An 8,137-nucleotide genomic window follows, 5' to 3' on the forward strand; every position below is an offset into this window, starting at 1 on the left:
GGAAGGGGCATGGGTCCTGAAACGTTAACTCTGATTTTTCTTCACAGATGGTGCCAGACCTGCCAAGATTTACCAGCAACTTCTGTTTTTGTTCCTAATATTGATAAGCATATCGAGAATTGAGAAATGTGTTCCCACTGTGAGCTATTTGGGGAGAGGGGTTGTGAGCTTTTTGATCAACTTGCATTCGCGGGGTGACAATATATCAGTAACCTTGGTGGGCTTAAAAGTGGATAGGTCCCTGTGTTGATAACACAGTAAATTCTTATCTCAGGAAATTGCTGGAGTTTAGAACATGCTACCTGGGAGAGTGATAGACCAGGTTCTGTAGGAGGTTTCAAGAGAGCTGGATATAAATTTGAAAGGGATGAATCAATATGGGATAGGAGATAGTGCTAGAGAATGGGACTAGCTGGGCAGCACTTTCGGGAGCCAGGAGAGACACGATGGGTAGAATGGTCTCCTCCTGAACTATAAAAATTCTCCAATTCTTATATGAAGAGCAGCTCACCAAGTCTTGTTCAAAGCAGGATGGCTTCAAGACTTGTTTTAGAGGAGATAGATGGGATTAATATTGGAGAGGAGGTAGAGAGGCATCTGGAGGCATGACCAATACAAACCTCATTAATGCAGCATTGAACACAGAAGGCAGACTTTGAGAATTTCACATTTCATGAAGGTTTTCAACTTGTAGCCATTTTCAGAGGCCAGTCCAGAAGATGACGGAGCAGAAGTAGCCCATTAAGCCAATCGATTCTGCTGTGCCATTCAATGAGATCATGACTGATCTGGTCATCCTCAATTCTAATTTCCTACCTTTTCTGGATAATTCATCAATTCCTGCCCAGATTGAAAGTCTGTTAATCTTACCCATGAACATATTGAGTGACCCATCCTTCACAGTGGTCTATAGAAAAGAATTCCAATAATGCTTTATTCTCCAAGAGAAGACATTCATCCTGAATGTTGTCTTAAATGGGTAATCTACTATTGTGAAATAACGCCCTCTGGTCCAAAGCTCACTCACAATGGCATACAATCTCTCCTCTTCTACCTTGTCAATTCCTCAAATAATCTTTCACGTTTTAGTAATCCAAACTCACATGTGGTAAATTCCCAGAGTACAGTCACAATCTACTCAACCTCTCCTCCCGAGATAGCTGATTCCAGTTATGGAGAGACTAAGTGAATTTCTCTGAATGAGAAACGCCTAAAATGCCAGACTGTCTTTCATCAGATATGGGGACCACGGCCATTTATAGTATTCCAGCTGTGCTTTGACTAGAGTCGTGTGCAGTCTTAGCAAAACCTACCGACTTTTATACTCCACTTCCTTTACTACTTCCCACAACATGCAGGAGAGGATTTTTAAAAACAAATCTGGTGGAGAATCAACCTGTTCAGAGATGTTATAACATACTTCTGGAGCAGGCAGACATTAAACAGTTCTTCTTAGCTCACAGATAGGGACCTCCTTAATAAAAACTGTATTTTAACAGGTTTAAATTTAACAATTGAATTAGTACCAAAAACCAGTTGAAGTAGTATATTCTTCAGTGCTTTAGGTACAGGAGTTGGAAAGTCATGTTGAGATTGTACAGCACCTTGGTGAGGCTTCTTCTGGAACACTGTATCCAGTTCTGGTCGCTCAGTTATAGGAAGAACATTATTAAGCTGGAGAGGGCTCAGAAGAAAATTACCAGAATTTTTCTGGGAATGGAAATATTGAGTTATAAACAAAGGCTGGATAGGCAGAGACTTTTTCCACTGGAGCGTACAAGGTTGAGAGATGACCTGCCATAAGTTTATAAAATGAGAGGTACCGATTCATTAATAGCAGTTCTCTTTTTCCCTAGAATGGGCGGGGGGGGGGGGGGGGGGGGAGAAGAGATTTCAAACGCAGGCAGCACAAAGTGTTAGCAAAGGTTTGTAGCTCGTGTTGTGGGTGAGGTTGTTGACTTGCTTGCAGAGCTGGCTTGTTTTTGTTAGATGTTTCATCACCATGCTAGGTAACATCAACAGTGAGGCCTCCAATGAAGCAATGTTGTTCTACTCTGCTTGGAATTTATACGGAGTGGTTCATTGTGCCGAGTGGTGTTATTTACAGTTTTGATCTGATTGGGTTTGTATATGGGGTCCAATTCTACATGTTTGTTGATAGCATTACGGGGTTGAAAGCCATGCCTCTGGGAATTCCTATGCATGTCTATGTTTGGCTTGGCTACTATGGTTACGTCATCCCAGCTAAACTGACGGCCTTCACAGTCTGACTGTACTTGTATGAAAGGAAGTTCAGTGTGTCGTTTTGCTGCTAGCTGACGTTCACGTATTCTGATGGCCAGTTTTCTTCCTGTCTGTCTGATGTAATGTTTGTGGCTATCACCGCATGGTATTTTATAAACCACATTGGCTCTGCATGTTGTGGGAATGGGGTCTTTAATCCTTGTGAGTGTTTGTCAGAGAGTGGCTGTGGGCTTGTGGGCCACCATGATTCCTAGTGGTCTTAGGAGTCTTGTTGTCAGTTGATATGTTCTTGATGTAGGGCAGTGTGGCCGTGTGTTAGGACATACTGTGTCCTCCTGGTGCTGTCTGTTTAGTAAACGTCTGCAGATCTTATTGCAGGGGTACGTTTATTGAGAAGATTTTGGATAGGTGCTCTACCTCTTTCCTGCGTAGTTCTGGAGTGTTGCAGTGTGTCGTGGCCCACTTAAATAGTGTCCTAATGCAAAATTGTTTGTGAATGTTTGGCTGGTTGCTGTGGAAGCTGAGAATTTGAGCAGTGTGGGCTGTTTTTCTTGTATACTGAGGTTTGGAATTCCCCATTGGTCATACACTCAATTTTAATTGGACAAAAATGGACATTGATTGCTGTTTTCTTCTTCTCTTGTGAATTTTGTCCCTGTGAATGCACTGTTGATGAGGTAGTAGGTCTGTTCTCATTTGTTGCATTTAATGATGACAAATGAGGCAGAAGTCTAGTAGTTTAAGTATGTTGTCATCACTGATTGAGCTGCTGCTTCCTCTGGCCACTGTTTCTTTGGTTAGTGGGATTTCGATCAATGTGACTAAAGCTGAAAGTCAACATAAAGTAATTTTAGAAAGTGGATAAGGCATTGTAAATAGATCAAACATGTGACACACTTAGAGGGATGATTATTTTAGAGGAGTTCAAAAATTCACTTTCTGAAGTAGTGACAAGTCATGTAGGAGCGCAGAAATTTAAGACTGCAAAATTAGCAGCAGAAATGGCTTGGTTTCTGACATCAATTTCAATCCACAAGGGATGAAAATTGGGTTAAAAGAGAAATCCTCAGGTCGTAAGGGAAAAGGAGATCTCAGTGACGATAACAAGCATAGCTTACCCTAGAGTAAAAATGAAATGCACGAGGGGAAGATAAGTTTAAAAAAAGCACACGTCTAGTAGTTGCCGTTACTGATAGAGCTGCTGGTCCACATGGCTACTTCCTCTAGTAATGTGGCCAGGGTTTTGTTGGCTAGTGGGATGTCGATTGATGTGAATAAAGCTGTGATGTCACACTAGCCACATTATTAGAGAAATCAGCAATGCAAACCAGCAGCTCCATCAGCAATGACAACATACTGAAACTACTAGACTTGTGCCTCACCACACACTTCATCTTTAATGGTCAAATATACAAAACAGACAAATGGCACACCAATGGGGTCACCAATCTCAGGGATCATTGCAGAAGCAGTCATGCTAAGACTAGAACACACCATCCTCCCCCACATTCAACCTAAACTGTGGATCGAGCAAGTAGATGACACGTTTGTCAACATTAAACCTCACAAATTAGAAGAGAACCACCAACTCATCAACAACATATTCACGGGGACTTCATTCACAAGATGACAACAATCAACGTCCATTTCTGGACGTCAGACTTGAGCATATGACTAACAGGGATTTCTAAGCGTCAGTATACAGAAAAGCAATCCACACAGCCACTAGCACACTGGCCACCCTGCCATACATCAAGAACACAGCAGAACTGACATCAAGGCTCTTAAGACCACTAGCATTCATGGCAGCCCATGAGCCTACAGCCCGCTTTACGACAAACACTTACAAGGATTAAAGACTCCATTCCCACAACATGCAGAACCAAGGTGGTTACAAAATACCGTGCAATGACTGTCACAAACATTACATCAGACAGACAGGTAGGAAACTAGCCATCAGAATCCATGAACATTAATTAGCAACAAAATAGCATGACTAACTCTCCTTAATATCTGCACACTCTGGCAATGAAGGCCAGCAGTTTAACTGGGACAAGTTAACCATACTAGCCCAAGATAAACATAGACACACAACGGAATTCTTTGAGGCACGGTTCTCCACCCATACCTCAAATCAAGAAACACATGAATTGGACCCCTTATACAAACCGATGCCGATAACAACCAGAAATGACACTACTCACCATAACGCACCAAACAGTAGAAATTCCAAGCGGTATAGAATAACACTGCTTCAGCGGAGGCTCCACTGATGATGTCACCGAGCATGGGGTGATGGAATGTCTGAATGAGGAGAAACCAGCTTGACGAGCAAGTCAACAACCTCACCCACAACCCAAGCTACAGATCTTTGCCAAAACTTTAAACTTTGTTTATCCTTTCAAACTCAATGTACGTTTGACCAGGTTTCTTCCTTAGATTCCTAAACTGTTTTCTGCAGGCTTCTGGTACGAGATCATATGCATTTTAATGGCATTTTTCCACCTCAATATACTCCCCAGATAACTCCTCTGAAAAAGTGATGCAAATACCTCACTGGCTCTACATGCCAACTTTGTTTTAACCAACAATACCCAGATGGTAACAGACCACTCCATTTGTTTAGCCACTTTCTCAAATGAAATGAAAAAGGCTTCTATTTTCTACTCATTGAACGTAGAGAAATGTTTGCACTTACTTAAACAAATCTCCATCAGACTTTTGGCTACAACGAACAGAGGTTTCACATTTGGTCCTTAATGGTTCAATGTGGATTGACCTCATAACTGTAGCTCATCATGTTTCATATGCACTTCAAGTTTAACAGGGTGATTACTACCCCATGCTCATGGTTGTTGGCATCTCTAGTACATATCTCTACCCAATTCTCAGTTTTCTACACGACACCTAACCTCTGTTATTGTCCTTCCTGTAAAGTTGCATGAAGGTCAAACCAGTGCCCTAGTCCCCCCAGTCAAAAACTCTAATTCCTACTCATTGATACAAGCCACACAACACCATCCCCACTTCCCTCCACCTTCAAAACTGGTCAAAATTTCGGCAAGAACGTTCACCATTTTTGCTACCCCTTTGAACTCACATTGAACACTGGCCTTGACGACTGCGCAAAGCCCTCACCCGTGCTCATCCTGGCTTCACATTCCCATACTGAATCTTGCTTCACCTCTTGTCTCATTCACAAACTTGGGTTAGACACAGCCCATAAAATCATCTCTGTTCTCACTGCTCTCCACTGGTCCTAGTATGGGCCTCAGTTTAGACATTTTCATTTTCTTTGTTTGAATTTGCTTCGTGGTTTCACCTCCTTAGGTTGATTTCACTTTCCCCTCAATATGACCCCGCCATTCTTTCTTTTGCTTGAAATCTTGTATCCAATTACCAGCTCAATGTGAAGTTGTTTCTGCCCTTGTCCATACCCATGATTTTAACCATCATTGTGTCAGAGCTATAAATGCTACAATACTGAATATAGGGACAAAGTTTTGGCAAAGATCTATAGCTCAGTTTGTGGATGAAATTGTTGACTTGCTTGCCAAGCTGGCTTGCTTTTGTTCAGATGCTCTGTCTCCGTGCTAGGCGATATCATCACTGGAGCCTCCAATGATGCGATGCTATTCTACTCTGCTTCGAATTTATGCTGTTTGGTCCATTATGTTGAGTGCTGTCATTTCTGGTTTCGATCTGTACGGGTTTGTATGTGAGGTCCAATTCTCTATGTTTATTAGTTGAAGTACGGGCGAAGTATGAAGCATTGTCTCCTTCATATCAGTACATTCAGACAATGAAGGCCATCAATTTAACTGGGACAAAGTAACCATAGTGGCCCAAGCCAAACACAGGCTCGCATGGGAATTCCTAGAGGCATGGTTCTCCATCCATACTTCATTCAACAAACAGAATGCTGACCATGAACCATTGTCAATTGTCAGGAAAAAAACCCCATCTGGTTCAGTAATGCCTTTTAGGGAAGGAAATCTGCCATCCTTGTCTGGTCTGGCCTAGATGTGACTCTAGACCCACTGCAATGTGGCTAACTCTTAACTGCCCTCTGGGCAATTGTGGATGGGCAATAAATGCTCGTCCAAACAGTGATGCCCACATCCCATGAATGAATAAAAAAAAGAGTGACAAGCAGAGCCTGTAGGAGACTCATGGATCACAACTATGGAGGAGAGTCCACAGACCCAGAAGAGTAAAGATGCAAAAAGTCCATCATTTACTATTTGCCATCTCAGCCAATTTCATCCGTCCATGCACAACATTAATGGTTTGCTGCATATGGTACCGATTAAAGCAATGGGATTACAAAACTAAGGTTTTTGTGGATTTTGCATGTGAATTAGGCTTCATGCTGCAAATCCTGAGATGCTGCACCAATTTGATTTCTTATGCCATAATTCAGAGAAGTTTCAAAGGCTCTGAATTTTCCCTTCACTTCACTTCTTCAAAGCATTCAACAATTATAGGGAGTGTTTAGAATTTTCACAATGGGAACATGGACTGGGAGGGAGCTGTTACTGTGAAAACAGGAGGGAGACGTAGAGTTATTAAGTGTATAAGAGAGACCAGGAGGCAGCTGGATCTCCTCTTTAGCCTCAGGTTCTGTTCTGTGCATCACTGCACGCATGGTCTACACTAGCCAAAACCAGAGTCATAAAGACTAGTTGAGAGGACAGATTGGTCACCAGTTGGGCTTGTTTTCAGATGCTGCCTCAGGGAAATCTCAGGGTGCTTTCATCTTGGAATGAGGTAGATACAAGTCAAGGTTTTTTGGAGAGTTATCAGTTGAATAGTTCCTGACCCAAGGGTTTCTAAAGCATCAAATCAGAGAAAACAGTAAGTGGAATGGGCCATTTGACTTTGCGGGCATTCAATGTAACCATGGTTAATCATTCTTTGCCTGTTTTCTCTCATACCCTTTGACCCTTTTCAGCCTCGTGTCTGCATCGCCTTCTTGAAATCATCCAATGTTTTCACCTCTATTACTTTCTTTGGCAAATAATTCCAGTCTCATCACTCTCTGGGTGAAGACATTTCTCCTCATCTCTGTCCAAAATGATCGATCCTTAACACTTAAGATTGTATCATCTTCTGGATACTGATGTCATTGAGACAATCCTTCCTGTGTTTACCCTGTCTAGTCCTGCTAGAATATTGATTTGTTTCCATGAGATTCTGCCCCCTCATTCTTCTAAACTCCACTAAGTTGAATTCTAAGCAATCCAGTCTTCATGTATCAGTTTGCCATTGCAGCTAATCTTTGCTTTGTATACATTTTTTGTAATTCCACCTGACTTTAACCCTGTACAAGTCAGAGAACCCATAGCATAAAACTTGATTTGACACAGCATTTTGTTTTTCTTTTTCCCTTCCGTAGAGTTCAGTTACTGAGCAACTTCACAGGAGGCTGTCAATGTACTTTTCACATAAGGATATTCAAAATTAAAATAGACCAAAGATCCGAGCATCTAGGAAAGAAGTCAGAAAGAAGCATCAAGCCATTTAATCCTGAGAGAGGCACAAAGCCCAGGAATGATCACGCATGTCTTTACCTGCTCACATACACTCAGCTCCTTTAACATTTATCACTTCCTTTTATTGTTTCGGTGACTCCTGCCCTGTATATTTCTCCCAACCCTAGTGTCATTCATTTGACATATCTGACCTTTAGTAGCTGGGCCCACCATTTATGGCCCGTCCATCGATTTCCCCAAAGAGAAGGTGATTTTGAGGTGCCTTCTTGAGTTGCTACAGTCCACATTACTGCTTTCTTGTCCATAGCCTTTGATCCCTATAAGGCCTACATCTAACACCTTCGCAAAAACATTAAATGTTTTGGTCTCACCTATTTTCTGCAGCACATAATTCCACA

The 8,137-nt window shown here is 41.9% G+C and overlaps 1 protein-coding gene across 1 annotated transcript in view; it reads right to left on the minus strand.

Annotated features, from left to right (window-relative positions):
- Positions 1–1,888: 1,888 nt before the first annotated feature.
- The window catches only part of nfatc2ip (nuclear factor of activated T cells 2 interacting protein), a 22,731-nt gene continuing 16,482 nt past the window's right edge, over positions 1,889–8,137 (minus strand). Inside the window, exon 10 of the mRNA XM_048526173.2 lies at positions 1,889–3,071. The gene's annotated coding sequence lies outside the window, so the exon portion shown is untranslated. The remainder of the gene's footprint in view (positions 3,072–8,137) is intronic.

The sequence above is a fragment of the Stegostoma tigrinum genome, chromosome 48, assembly GCF_030684315.1.
Source record: "Stegostoma tigrinum isolate sSteTig4 chromosome 48, sSteTig4.hap1, whole genome shotgun sequence".
In the NCBI taxonomy this organism is placed as follows: Eukaryota; Metazoa; Chordata; class Chondrichthyes; order Orectolobiformes; family Stegostomatidae; genus Stegostoma; species Stegostoma tigrinum.